The sequence below is a fragment of the Urocitellus parryii genome, assembly GCF_045843805.1.
Source record: "Urocitellus parryii isolate mUroPar1 chromosome 11 unlocalized genomic scaffold, mUroPar1.hap1 SUPER_11_unloc_1, whole genome shotgun sequence".
Classification (NCBI taxonomy): Eukaryota; Metazoa; Chordata; class Mammalia; order Rodentia; family Sciuridae; genus Urocitellus; species Urocitellus parryii.
This window is the reverse complement of record NW_027551757.1, coordinates 220,736-235,573: the sequence shown is the minus strand read 5'-3', so window position 1 is coordinate 235,573 and position 14,838 is coordinate 220,736. Positions and strand designations below refer to the sequence as shown.

General features: G+C 62.2%; 1 protein-coding gene across 1 annotated transcript in view; it reads left to right on the top strand.

Moving 5' to 3' along the window:
* Igsf21 (immunoglobin superfamily member 21) overlaps positions 1–14,838 on the top strand; it is a 163,095-nt gene that overhangs the window by 61,723 nt on the left and 86,534 nt on the right. The window lies entirely within an intron of this gene.

The window sequence follows — 14,838 nt, the reverse complement described above, 5'->3', positions numbered from 1 at the left end:
CATGTTGCAAAATATTCCTCTTCTCACTCCTTTCTCAACTCTTCTAAAGGGTCAAACCTGTTCTTAGCTCTCAGGCCGGACAGAAACAGGGTGCTGGCTGATCTGGTTCTTGGACTGTGGTCACAAACCCCCAGTCTAAGACCACACTGTGGTCACCTTGGCCAGCTGGGTCACCCTCTCTGCACATGGATGCCGAGGGAACCCTGGGCACCTGGCCACTCCTGGTCTCAGCTAGGAGCTCTGGCTCTAGCTCCCCTCCCCTCCCTCCGCCTGGCTCTCGTCCAGCCTTGCCCGGGGCCAGCCCGTGCTTTCTTTCTTGCATTTTTCTTCTTGGGCTCATCATTTACGGGGGAGTGCTGGGCTGCTGGCCGGGTCTCTGCTCCACCGCAGCCTCCTCGCCCGCCCTGCTCTGGGTCAGCTCCAGCGCTGTCCATCGGGTCCCCACAGGAGCCTGGTCTTGGAGGATGAGTGGGCCCGGGAGAGCCAAGGCCTGTGTGGACGAGGGCCCTGGACTGAATCCCTAAGAGGCGTGCTGACAGGCTGTGGGGACTGCCTGGCTGACACAGGCCGCGAGCATCTCATTAGCACCTGGCAGAGGCGCTGGGACAGATTAACTCCAGCTCACTGCCGAGGACCCTGGAACCGTGCCCGCCTCCGCCCCCCTAGAGGGGATGGGGAAGGGGGCTGGAAAGAAGAGTTCCAGGGGGTGAAGGTGGCAGGGGTGCCCACTGCCCTCGGTCACCTTGAAGCAGCTGTCTGCACTCTGGGTGGAAATCCAGTGTCACTGCCACCCTCGGTGGCAGCTGCCAGACAAGGGACAGCGCCAGGGCCTGGCTGGGTCCCCATGTAGGAAACCAGGAGGCTCCTGGGGTGGGGGAGGGAGGGAGGAGGAAGCAGCCCAGCTCCTGGGCTGGACGGACTTGGCTCTTCCTCTCCGCCCTGTCCCTGGTCCCGGGCACCGTCGGGGCCTCTGAACCCCGGGCTGCTGTGGCCGTCACTGCTGGAAGAATCAGTTACGGCTCTTGCGGGTGTCGGTCCTGCAGGCCAGGCTGTGGTCGGCTGCTCTAATTAATTTATTTTATTCCACTTCACATCCTTTGACTCAGGGCCTCCAGAGTGGGGGTATGCAGATGTATGCAAATTACATGCAAATCACTCGCCAGAGCCAAAAGCCTGGGCCCTTTTAATTCTGTCACTGGTCGAGGTGGTGCCTCCGCTGACGGGTGACTCTCCCTGGGACGGGGCCCTGCCGTGATGGAGAGCAGGGGGCAGAGGACGGAAGGAGATTCCAGGAAGTGGCTCCAGGCCGCCACCTTCTCTCTCTGCGGCCACTCTGGCGTCCCTCCCTGGTCCCCTCTGTTCCCCAGGATCCAGCTGAAGGCAGAGAGATAAGGGCTGACTGGACAGGGGCTCCGGGGGAGCCAGGGCCCCCGCCCCGGGCCGCAGACAAGCAGCAAGGAGCTCCTGCCTCCTGCCTCCAGCTGGACCCTCCTGCGGCCCCTGCCCTGGCCAGCAGAGCTGCCCTCCTGCTGCTGTTTGTTTTCCAGCCACAAGCCGCTCCCCTCCCCCGCCCCGTGAATGAGCCTCAGAGCCCGGTTTGGAAAGAAGTGAATAGATTTACACAGGCCCCGCCAGGGCTGGGCTCCGGTCCCTTCAGAAGGGAAAAGCAGGGCATTGTGAAGGGCCGCGCTGCCTGCTCAGCCCAGGGTGGACGGAACAGGCCCAAACCTGTGTGAAGGCCAAAGACGTTGTCTTAGCAATAGGAGCATCCAGAACGTTCCAAAGGGCGGTAAAGTCGTGTGACCTACAGGGTCACCCCCTGAGTTCTCGAGACCTTTGGCAGAACCTCAGAGGGAAGGAGGGGGGAAGGAGCGAGGGCCTGAGTCCTGGACACCTTGCCCATGGTCTGGCCAACTGGGAAGACGCTCCGCCAATTTGTAGATGATGCCAGAAATACAGAATAGACTCTAGAAGGGCCCACGGTCAGAGCCCCCGGGTCCGCTGTCCAGCGTGGTAGCAACTGATGACATATGGCTGTTTCAATTTAAACTTAATTGAAATTAAACTAAATAAAAAATTCATTTCCTCCGTCCAATTAGCCGCATTTCGAGTGCTCACCAGCCACATGGAGTCACCATATTGCACGGAGCAGAGAACGCTGGCCTCCCACAGAACGTTCTGTGGCCCTGCAGCCTGCACTAGATACGTGGACTTTTTTTTTTTTTCTGGTGGCCTCTGGAATACACGGTGCTCACCTAACAAAGGACTGTTCATCAAGCCAGCCTTCCTGGAAACTCTAAGATGAATTTCAGTAAAATGATTCTATTTTTGGAACCTGCCATTCTTAGATCCAGCAGGTGGTGAGGGAGGGTGGGAAGGGGTAGGGGCTACGGGTCTCAAAAGCCCAAACAAGATGTCAAGAGAGCCATCAGGCCCTGAGATTCTGGGCCCCGTAGTCATCTGACAAGTTCATGCCCAGTTTAAAGATGCGTCACGGCACTCCTCGCCCTCTCTGTGCGATTTTTCCACAGTGGCAGGGGTCTGTCTCCCAGGTTTGAGTCTCGCGGGCTCTTTCTTCACAGCTCATGCACACAGCTCTGGGAATATAGAGTGGCTAATAGAGCTGAGGTGCAATTCCAGACTTGGCCAGTAGGAGGCTGTCATGTAACAGTCAATCTACCTACTGTCCTAGGCCAGAAATGAATGACACGTCATCATCTTGACTGACGGCTTCCTGTGCACTGGGGACTTGTTCAGTAATGCTGCCAGCACTAATTTGGGTAGGAACATTATTGACCCTTTACGTTATTGAAGCTTTAGGAACATCATTACGTTCATGTCCAGGTTGACCCTATAAGGTCGGTTCGACTATGGATCCTATTTTACAAATGAAGAAATGGATTCTTCAAGGAGACTGTGTCTCAGCCCATGTGGTCTTCCTGGCCTCTCCAGAAAGTTCCAGACGTGCCCTCTTCCACGATTCCTCTTGTGGGCCCCAACTCAAGGGCTGCTCATGTCAAGACACAAGCATGTCAAGGGCAACAGCTTTATCTTTTCCCTGCGGTTCTCTGGACACCTCCTGCAGTCAATATTTGCTCAATTAACAAATGTGGGAGCTGGAAAAATGCAAACACGGGGAGCCTGCTGGGGTTCTGGGCGGGCGTGTGTGGACGCTCCATAGATGGTATCTGTCTGTCGAGGGGAAGCGTGGGTCTGGTAGCCTCCAGGGGCCTTGTGGAGATGGGAAAAGGGACATTTCGTTCTAGGAAACCCCGTCTGACCTCATTTAGTTGGGGGTCGCCTGCCCCACAGGCACAGCCAAAGGTCTGATTGTGTCATAGAAATCCATTAAGCAGCCACAGAGAATCACGGGAATTTAACCTCTCTCAGCCGTTTGGATCACGCTATCTTTGCTTCGTCTCCTTCCTCCACAATTTGTTCCCAAGAGCTGCTCTGAGCCCGGGTCACCAGGCCACAGGAAAGGGGACCCTGGAGGAGAGGGGAGGGAGGGCGGCACAGGGCACCAGCGCCCCCTGCAGTCGGCTCCGCGTCTCGCTCCTCGCAGGTGGAGCTGGGAGACCAGAGGACCCCACCCGGCCTGGCGCCTTCCCCGGGGAGCCGCTGGGCGCCTCTGCAGGGAGGGCTGGTGGCCGCTGGGACCATGAGAGCTGGGACAGATGGGCGGCTGGGGGCGGGGTGGAAAGGCAGCGGTCGCGGGGGTCACTGGCGCTCTGGGGGTTGACCCTCCTGAATTTTAGAGGCCTTCGCTGAAATGGGGCTTGGTGGCTGAGGGCGTGGTTCACCGTGGCACCTGGCCTAACAGTGGTCGCCGTGGCCCGTCACCTTTTGTAGTGACTTAAAACATCCAGAGGCCAGTTGCAGAGTGGAGTGGGGGCGTGGGCAGGACCGCGGGGTGCATTCCGCCACTTCCCTCTGACTACAGTCCCAGGAGCCGATGGCAGAAGGCACTCCCGGCAGGTCCCCCGCCTAGTCCCTCGGTGGCCGTGCCGGGATCTCACTGGGTCCCAGCTGAGACCCTCGAGGACTGTGGCTCTCCCGAGGTGGGAGAGGAAGCCCTAGGGACGTGGCCCTCTCTCCCTCGGCCCCTGACAGCGTTTTGATGGAAGAAACAGCAAATGCCATCCCAAGGGACCAGGAGGGACCCGGCCGGGCTGGCGCCCTCAGGGCAAGAGGCAGGAGCCCCCACGGGGGACCAGGAGAGCTGGACCGACACCATGGGCCCTCGGGCTCCATACGCCGCCTGTCGGCCCCTTGACCCGGCGCGTCCTCACTGCCCCCCTGGACCCGCGTCCTGCTCTGGGGCTCCCAGGTCTCGGTGGCTCCAGGGTCGGGGGAGGGGGTGAGGAGGACAGGACCCGGGCTGAGCAGGCCCAGCTCGCTCTCCCTGTCCCTGCCTCCCCCAGGGCCAGGTTCTCTCAGGAAGGGTGCCTCGAGCCCAGTCCTGGCCCAGCGGCCACATGGAGGGAGGAGGGGGTGGCCAGGGAGAGGGCCACCAGAGGGAAACCAGAGGCTCCGTCTGAGGATCACCTGGGCGGGGGCCCTAACCAGCTCCTGGACACCTATCCACGGCCCCAGAGCCCGGATGGTCCCCGGCACAAGCTCCTGCCCTCCTGTGGCTGACCTTGGGGGCAGAGTTAGAAGGACACACAAGAAAGGCACCAGGTCACCACCAGAGCCTGCAACCAGGACAGACCAGTGGGACAGAAAAGGATCAGAGGGTCCAGAAAGACCCTCGCGTCAGGCGAGATCACGGAGGCCACGGGAAACCCACCCCGCCAAGGGAGGAGGCAGAGCATTCCGCCAGACGCCCTGCGCTGGCAGTCAGCGAGCGTCCCGTGTCCCCAGAACAGAAGGCAAAGCGAGGGGGGAGCAGGGGAGTCGAGAGGAGCTGGGGGCGAAGCTGGGGGGCAGGGCCCCTGGGGCGGGCCTTGTGCTCCGGTGGAGCTGGAGTTTCCAGGAGCAGCCGCGAGCGTCGGGAGGGGGCTGTCAAAGGTCAGTGCGGGGTGAGGACCGGCTGCAGGAGGAGGGAGCACGGCAACGGGTCACCCTGGGGGAAGCAGGAGAGGCCACCTGGGCTTAGGTGCGCCATGGGGGAGGTAGCCGGGCCGGGAAGAGCAGATTCCACTGTGGGTAAGAGGGAGCGTGTGGGGGGTGGGAAGGGGCGAGTGAGAGGGGAGCAGGAGCAGGAGGACGGGGCCAAGTCTCCTGTGGACTTGGGGCTGGAGCCGGGCGACAGCGGTTGAGGCCATGCGCCTGGAGTCCTGAGCAGAGGTCACGCCCAGAGGCCTGGGCTTGGGAGCCGCCACCCAGGGATCCGAGTGTGTCCCCGGAGCTCTCAGGAAGCCCAGCCAGCCTGGGGCCGCGCACAGAGGCCCTTGGGGGAAACGGGGACCCGAGGGAGGAAGGACTGGCCCACGGGACCCTCGGCCTCGTTGCAGGCAGACGCGGCCAGGTGCCTCTCCCCCACACGCCTGCCCTTCCTGTGGCCGCCCCTCCCACCCCACACTTCACAGGAGCCTCCGCCACCTTAAGGAGGTTCAAGGCCGTCAGCCCACGTTCAGGGCCCCTCTGGACAGGGCCTCTGTGGACCCACTTCTCCAGCTCTGCTTCCGTCCTCGCTCCCCGTGGGCCCACCGTGCGGATCACATGGCTCTCGAGCAGGGTCTTTCCCACCTCCGTGGGGGCATATGCCAGAGCGATGCCCTTCTCTGCCCTCCCCCAAGCACATTCCCACTCTCCCTCCACGGCCAAGGCCGAGCCTCCCCGACTCCCCAGAGGCCTTAAGCCCCGCCTCCCCTCCCTCCTCCTCCCACTGCCACCCCCCACCCCCGGGTGGGACCTCATGACCCTCAGACTATTCAGAACTCCACCAATGACTCCACGCTGGGGCTGGTGTTCAGGTACCCAGCAGCTGTTTCTTGAGCACCTACTATGTGCAGGCATTGGGAAAAGAGCACGGAATCAGAACAACGCAGCCCTGTTGTCGCGGAGCCTGTAGTTGAGTGGGATTGGCAGGTGCTGAGCGAAAGACCACGCAGTGAGCCTTCCAGGCTGTGGCCACTGCCTCGGAGAGAAGGACCAGGGCAGTGAGCTGAGCGCTCGCGGCAGGAGGACTGACGGCAGGAGTTAAATGACTCGCACAGCGCAGACTCCGTGCCGGGTGCTTCGGTCAGCTTGTTGGCAGCCATGACCACGAGACCCCACAAGAACAACGTACAGAGGAAAGGCCGGGTGGAGCCTGTGGCTTCCGAGCCTCCGTCCGTGGCTGGCCAGCCGCTTCCTGAGGGCCTGGGATGAGGCACAACATCAGGTGAAGCAGGTGGGGGAGGAAAGCGGCCGGAACGTGGCGCAGGGAGCAGAGAGCGTCCCCTCCCCAGGGGCACGTCCAGCTGGTCAGCCCCAGCCCATCTTCCTACAGTCACCACCCAGTGAGGCCCCACCAGGGGATGGACGCACTGACTGGGTCGAGGCTCTCGGAACCCGACCGCTCCACCACCAGCCCCCTGCACCGTGTCACACCTGAGCTCGGGCACCTCACGTCCACCCCGTCCCATGGGCTCAGCACCTGGCGCCCACCCCGTCCCATGGGCTCAGCACCTCACGTCCACCCTGTGCCATGAGCTCAGCGCCTGGCGTCCACCCCGTCCCATGGGCTCAGCACCTGGCGCCCACCCCGTCCCATGGGCTCAGCACCTCACGTCCACCCCGTCCCATGGGCTCAGCACCTCGCGTCTCCCCGTCCCATGAGCTCAGCACCTCGCGTCCACCCCGTCCCATGGGCTCAGCACCTCGGGTCCACCCTGTCCCATGGGCTCAGCACCTCGCGTCCACCCCGTCCCATGGGCTCAGCACCTCGCGTCCACCCCCGTCCCATGGGCTCAGCACCTTGCGTCCACCCCATCCCATGGGCTCAGCACCTCGCGTCCACCCCGTCCCATGGGCTCAGCACCTCGTGTCTACCCCGTTCCTCTGGCTCAATATTCTGCTTCTGCCTTTCTCCCCGGTCTCCATGAAGCGGAGGACGTTGCTTGGGATCAATGAGGGCTGGGCAGGCCTGTGTGGGGCCTTGAAGCCACCTCGGGTCTCACAATGGGAGCATAGTGACAGGCCTCCTGGGGACGGCGAGGCTCTGCCCCGTGGGTGTCTGGGCAGATGTCAGAGGCCCCAGGATTCCTGGCCTGGGTGGGTGGGGGCACCCGTGCCCTCCTGTTCTGGGGTCTGTGCTTGAGTTCAGCCCCCAGGTGCGCATGGGGCACCCGGCCACCCGCCAGGTGAAGGCCAGGGGTGGGACTGTGGCAGAAAGTTCCGGATTCCCCTGGAGAGGGTCGACCTCATGTGCGCTGGGAACCAGACCCATGTGGCTGTAAGTGTCCAGGGAGGGACCCCCCTTGAGTGACCACTCAAAGGAGGTGAGGCTGGCCCCCACCTGAGAGCTGGGGGGGATGGGAAGGAATTTGTTAAGATGCAGAAGAGGCCTCTGCTCCCAGGGCCTGTAGGACACCTCTCTGTCCCTGTCACCTTGCTTGAAACTCATCAGTGAAGCCCCCTGGCCCTTAGGATGGGGACCACCCCGGCATCACGGGTCAGGGCCTGCATGATCCGGCCTCGGCCCTGCTCTCCCCATCTTCTGTCCTGAGGGACGAAGCTCAGATATTCAGAGACGCCCGGGAGCAGAGGGCTGACGGGAACCTGGGGTCAGGCCAAGTTGAGCAACTGGCCCAGAGGGTGCTGCTAAGAGTGGTCAGTCTGGGGCCCGGCTCTGACCCAGGGCTGGGCTCTTTCCCTGAGCTCCATGGAAGGCCACCAACCCCCTGGGGCTGAGGGATGCCTGGGTGGCTGGCAGCCTGAGAACAGACCATGGAAGGGCTGGACCACTCTGGCTCGGGGCACCAGCTGACCAGCAGGACAACCCCGTCTCTCCCTTGTGACTGTTGCTAATGCCACCAACATGTGATAGGCCGGGGCTGTGTGAAGTCCGCCATGGACGTCACCTCTCTGAGCCTCCACAGGGGCCATCTGGTTCCAGGACAAGTGTCCATTTCAGAGTTGGGGACACTGAGGCTCAGAGCAGTCACTAACTGTCCCAGCTGTTGGAGGCGGATGCAGAGGGGTGCTCGATCCTGTCCTGTCTGGCTTCTGGCTGCCCCGTGCCCAGGCTGGGGCCCAGGGCTGTCAGGGCCACCCCAGTCCCCCTGGGGGACGCTCAGGCACCTTCTGCTTGGGAAGAGGGATGTCATGGCTGTGGGGTCATTGGGGGTGGCTGATTCGGGCTGTTGTCATCATCTCGCTGCCAGAGCCACCTGTGTGCAGAGGCTGTGGGCGTCCAGTAAGGACACAGGACAAACAGCTTCCAGCCCAGAGGAGACTCAGGCCACGCGGGGCCCCCCTGCCCTGAGACCAGCCCAGAGCTGACCGGGGGCAGGAGGGGCTCCCCCGGCCCTCCCCACGGGCCCCACCAGGACCCGGGCTCCACTAATGGTGACAGTGGCCAGACGGTGGACAGTCTGCCCTGGAGCCTGTCTTGGGACGGAGCCGCAGCGTTCCCACCGCGTCGTCATCTTGCAGGGTGGGGACCGAGTGAGCGAGCGCATTGTCAGGGAGCGGTTCTTGGGGAATCTGTTTTCATGGCTCTAATAATTATTTTAATTGGCGCATTAATTACACAAGAGCAGGTGCTTCCCAGGGCGTCGAGGGTGTTGAAAGCTGTTTATTTCCTTAAGTGGTTTAAACGCTCCCCCTCAACCCTGTTTACTCCAGGAATACCGAATCGCTGGGGGCCTGTTCTGCGGGACGAGAGCCTGACTGTCCGGGAGGCCCTGAGCGGGGGGGTCCGCTCCCCCTCCCCACTTCAGGGCAGAGCCGACGCCCTGCTGACCCCACGTGGGGTCTCGCTGCCCCAGCCTGAATCCTGCTGGAGAGACTGGGGGGGTGGTGACACCGAGGGTGGCCCTCCCTCCCATCGGGCGCCTTGTGAAGGAGGCGGGGGAGGGGGATGGGGACCTGAGCCGCACCTGCCGTCGGGGGGCCTGTCCACAGGAGGTCCGTGAATCTGTAGCACCGTCGTCCAGCTTTAGAAAGTTCCAGACCTCCCCCCGAGACGTCGGACAAGCAGCTCAGACTCGGCCTGGCCCCAGCTGAGCTCCGGGTGCCCCCCACCCACCCTTCCCCACCCCAGAAGACGGCATCGCCCTCCAGCAGAACCCTGGGCTCTGCCCGTGTCCCCTGCACTGCCCCAATCCCACCCTTCCCCTTGGCGGGTTCTGAGCACCTGCACCATCCAGCTGCTGCTTCCCACCCCGGTCACCACTGGGGCCCAAGCCCTGGGTGCTGCTCTGAGTAAGCCACCTCTGAGCCACACCTCAGGCCCCATCCCAAGGGCATCAAGGGAACGGATAATGTTTGCACGCCTTTTGTTTGCACAGACATCTACTGACACCCATTCTAATTTTAAAAAATTTTTTGAACATTTTAGGTTTCTCTATCATCTACAAAAAGTGATAAGTTTTCTATTCTCTTCCAACACCTGAGAGACAACGTCTCCTAAGTCAGGAACATCCGTGTCCTGGAACTAGATCTCTTGGATTCAAATCCTAGCTTTGTCATTCAGAAGCTGTGTGGTTTTGGGAGAGTTGCTGTGCCTCTCTGTGCTCTAGTTTCTCCATCTCATGTAATGAACTCAGGACAGTGCCTGGCACTGGGTCGTTGACGTGGTTACACTTACGGAACTTATTATAATTTCTTGCCTTATTCCATTGTCTAAAAGCTCCAGAATTCTTGTAAAAATGTTGCCCTGTCTTGTTCCTGGTTTTCATGGAAATGCATTTATTAGTCTACCGTGGCATGCTCGATATTTGCTGCTGATTTCTGATAAAGGCTTCCATTTGGTCACAGACAGGACGGTTACTTCTACTCCAATTTCTCCTAGACTTTTTATAAAGAAAAATTAATTAAATGCTTCTTAAGAATCTATTGAAGTAATCATAAGGTTTTCTTCCTTTAATTTACTAATGGAATGAATTATGTGGATGGTTTTCCTAATATTGAGTTTCCATTGGGTTTTTATAATTTCTTTAAACAAATTTCTTGTGCCCCAAATTAAAAGAACTCTCGAGTATTTATTTTTTATTATTATAAATGGAATCTCTTTCATTGGATTTTCTGTGGGTCTCTGGGCTCTGAGGACGTGAAACCATTGATTTTTTGGTGTGGTTTTATCTTGCATCCTACAAATCAGATGAGTTCATTTTTTTCCCCCTAACGAGCGGCTCGCGGTGGCTGTCCCTGAATCTCCAGGCAGCCGTCCTGCGACTTTCGACATCCTGCATTTACACGGGAGCAGGTATCCACGGAGCGCCACTGTGTGCCAGGCACCCAGCTGGGCTCTGCCGCCTGCTGGGCCGGGTGAGGGCCCACAGCGGGGTCCTGACAAGGGGCAGCCCCTGCGGTCCCAGAGCCACTCAGGCTGACGGAGACTCAGACCCATCACCACGGTCAGGCGGACTCCCGATGGACGCGTCCCCTTAAGGGCTGGGAGTAGTAACCTTGATCCAGGAGGGGACCAGAGCTCACGGCACAGTGGCCATTCTCGACAGTGACAGTGAGGACAAGTGCCCTCACCCTCGCCCTGGCCTTGGGCCATCCGGCTCTCGGTTCCCCTTCCTCCTCGAATCTTGGACCAGCTTCTACTGAAGAGGAGCAGATGTCCCTTGATGGTGGTTCCTGTCCACTGCGCCCTTGCTCCAGGCTCAGAGACGGCCCTGCAGCGTGTCATGGTCCCCTGCTTCCCTGTCCCTGGATGAGGGTCTCCGGGTAGCTGGTGGCCTCTCGGTGTCCCCGCCTGCTTGCCCCTTCCTGCCTGGGGACTCGCTCTTGGCTCTTCAGCAGTCGCTCGCCTCTGCGTGCCCGACGGCCCCCGCCCCTCTGCCCAGCATCTGATGCCCCAGGAGCCCGTGGTGACGGCTTCCTTCCCCTGATGACAGTGGACCTAATCATCCTTGCTGAGCCCAGGACTCCAGCGCCCGGCCTGGATTTCCACACTTGTCCCCTGTGTTCTCGCCCCTCGGGCTTCCGCTGCCCACTGCAAAGACGGCAGCTGGGGTGGGGCTGCGCGGTCCCTGGAGTCACGCTCTGTTCACAGCGTCCAACAGAGAAACAAGAGCCACTTGCTCCGTCTGTCCTGTGATCACCAGTCCCCAAGCTCGGGGCACCTTTTACTGATTCACGCCAACAGCTGTGCGGGCTTGGGCAGCCTGTCTAGCACGCCCTCGAGGCACGAAAGGGCTGCCTGGGAGCCGCCCTCGGGCACGGCACTCCACCCCAGTCTCTGGGCAGGTTGTGGGACATCCTCCCCGTCTGTTGGAGGCTGCTTCAGACACAGGCAGGAGAGAAGGAGCCCTTCTGGGTTATTTGCACCATTCGGGGGGCCGAGTAAGAGCCCCGGGTCACCTGAACAGAGCTGATAGCAACCCCGTGTCCACAGGGAAACAGGCTCAGAGCTAAGCCTGAGACGGGATCCCGCACCCGGGACCTTCTGCCAGAGCCCACTCGAGCCGTTTCCTATTCCCCGAGACAGGGACAGCCAGGGCGGTGACTCTTCCCCTCACGGGCACCACTGGCCCCGATGACCCAGGATGGGGCCAGCTCGGTCAGGCTGCCAGAGGCAAGCTTGGTGCCCGGCCGGGCTGGGGGTGGGACAGCGGTATGTCCCCTTCCTCCTCTGGACCCTCAAACCCCCTGGGGCCCACACCACAGTGCTCCCAGTCACCGTCCCTCCTTATCATCCTGGGTGGTGGCACTAGGTGAGGGGTGTGAGTCCAGACCCCCCACCTAGTGGGGCACCCAGAGATGGGAGCATGGGGGGACTCGTGGGCTCCAGGGGCTCCAGGCAGGAGCCACGGGCCAGCAAGCAGCGTGGGGCCGTGTGGCAGGTCACCGGCTCCCGGAAGCCTCCCTCCCTCACCTGGAAAATGAGGGGGTAGAGTCCCGCGTGGGGCCAGGCGGGAGTGAATGAGCTCCCGGGCGGCGGGGAGCGGGGCCGTGGGGCAGGGCCGTGGGGGCAAAGGCGGTGAGACAGAAGCTGAGGCCCTTGAGCCCTGAGCTCGGGCCAGGCCCTGTGGGCACGTGGCGTGTCCTGGTTCACTGATCCTTCTTCCAACCCTAGGGGTGGGTGCGTCATTGTCCCCATGGGGGACAGTAACTGCGTGTCACACAGCTGTGGAGTAAAGAGGTGGGACTCAAACTGGCGGCTGGGCTTCAGTCTACACTGTCCTTAGGAGGGACAGTCATTTGGATCTCCCCAGGGGGCTGTTCCTGGTCCCCTGCAGGTACCAAAGCCCACCATGCCCCAGCCCTATGTAAAACCCTGTGGCATCTAAGGGACTGACACACGGTCCCCCGCAGGCTCTACGCCATCTCTGATACTTACCCTCCTGAAGTGACGCCCGAGCCATGGGGGTGGCAGTCACCCTGAGTGGCGTAGGGAGTGGTGACAGGAGCGTGGTGGACCTGTCTAGGCCGACGTGCCCTCGTGGTCTTGCCACGTGTCCCGGGAGGAGCCCTGGTGAGAACAGGGAGACCCAGGCTGTACTCGGCGTCCCCGTCCCCTCCCTCAGACGCCATCTGCCCAGCACGCCGCCATCGGCTGGAGGGAGCAAACCCTCAGGAAATCCCAGGGACAGCGTGTAGCTTGGCGGGTCCTGGTTGCCTGGGTGCCACCCTGGCTCTATCCCTAGGTTGTTCCTTGGGGGGCCACACCTGGCCACAGTGGGGGCCCAGCAGTGCTGGCCTTGGAGGAGACGCGGCAACCCGTTTCCAGCTGCTGGAATTGACCCTCTGTGCGTGTCACACTGTCCCCAGCATGGGGGGCTTTCAGAGGATGGTTAGAAGCTGGTCTCTGTGGTGCGATGGGGATGTGGGCCCTGCAGGCCGCGAGCGGGGGCTTCCCACTGGCAGGGCGCCTGGGGCCGCGGGTCTCCAGAGGTCAGGGGCAGGGCCGGGCAATGCTGCCGCAGCCCACTCAGGCCTCCTTCCCGGGCCTCCGGAAATTGACCACCGCGAAGCCTGGTGCCTGCCAGGTGCCCAGGACGAGGCCGTGGCCCTCTGTGGGGAGACCTGGAGCCGCCGTGTGCGCTGAGACCGTCCCGCCGCCAACGCCCCGCGTGAGCCGGGCCCCTGTGGGGTGCCAGGCCCTGTGCTGGGCGCTGAGAGCAGACACACTCCCTCTGCTCCTGGAGCTCCCGTCCTGCTGGGGACGCAGGGGGACCAGGGCTGCTTGGTGGGTGGTGGGGGTACGCGGCAGGCTCCCCAGCGGCCGAGGTTGACTCCCTGAGGGACGAGGAGGCTTGGCCAGGAGCCTGCGCCACACTCCTGAGATGGGGAGAAGGGTGTGTCCCCCGAATCCAGCTGGCCCCCTGGACAGGCGTTCACCTGGATAAGACACCCCAACAGCCCTGAGGACACGGGGCTCCCGTGCTAAGCAGGGAGAGCCCCCCCTTTCACACGTGGCTGCCGAGAGGCCCTGAGCTGGGGGAGGACACAGAGCCAAGGCGGGGGACCCAGGCTGCCAGTCCTCGGGGCCCCAAGGACCCTGAGCTAGGGACCGTGGTGGGGTCCCCGGGGCAGAGGATGACAGCAGGTGTCTGCGGGACACCCCGAGAGGAGCCCTGTGGAAGGGGGCGTCAGGGGAGGGTCATCTGGGGCGGGGCCATTTCACCAGACGGGGAAGGGGAGGGGAGGTGGCCGGGGCCCCAGGACGGGGGCAGGACGTTCTGGAGCAGCGTCCGTCCGTGCCCGCCAGGGCGGCTTGGCCAGCACCGTCCATCTCAAGCCGGGCGGATGTGGGTCAGGGCCGCCCCAGGCCCAGCTGCTGACCCCCGACCCTGAGAGTGTCCCCACCCTTGCTTCCTGTGGCTGTGGCGGGACGGGGACGTCCGCTGACCTGCTGGGAGGTGGTCTGCCGTCCTCCTTTCCCAGAGAGCGAGCGTGGGCTCGGAGGAGGCAGGGAGACCCCGGCTGCCCCACTGTGCCCACGCGGCCTGCGCCCCTCCCCTCCCTCCTGGGTCTGTTCACATCCGATCGATGGAGGCCCTGGACGGTCCTGGCCTGTCCTGCTCCCGGCCGTCACCTGCACTGCCTCGTCCGTGCCCCGTGGGTGTCACAGGGGGTGGGGTCTGTCTTCTGCCTCGGTCTGAGTGACCCTTCAGGAGAAATGTCCCTGTCCCCCCACCGGACAGGGACCTCTGCAGGGAGAGCCCAGTTGGGAGACGCTGCTAAGACGGAGCTTCCGCCCTCTGTGCCCCCTGAGGCCAGTCAACGCCTTCAAGCCCCGGAGAGAAGGTGGCCCTGGAGCCGGACGGCGCGGCGTTGGCCTCCGAGCTCTGCCTCTTACTTACTGGCCTGAACCTCTCCAGGGTTGGTTTCCTCCATGGGGACGGAGGCTCCAACCTCCCCAGGCCGTAGCAGTCGATGTCCCGTCCACAGGCGCTTACAGAGCCCAGGATCCAGGCACCGGAATGTCCCGGGGGACAAGACAGGCAAGGCCCCTGCTCTGGGGGGGAGCAGACCATGAGTGAACTGATCAGCAAGGAAATACCAGGCAGCGGTGGGCACGGTCTGGTGAGCGAGTGTGGCGAGGCCTTCGAGGCTGGCTGGCCAGGAAACAGGCTTCTTGGAAAGTGACATTGAAGCTGAGCTCTGTACCATCTGCAGGGAGCCATGCTGAGACTTGGGGGAGGCATCTACCCAGGGGACGAGCTCCGTCACTGACCAGAGATGAGCCATGAGCTGGGAGCAGAGAGCGAAGGGGAGGAGATTTAGATC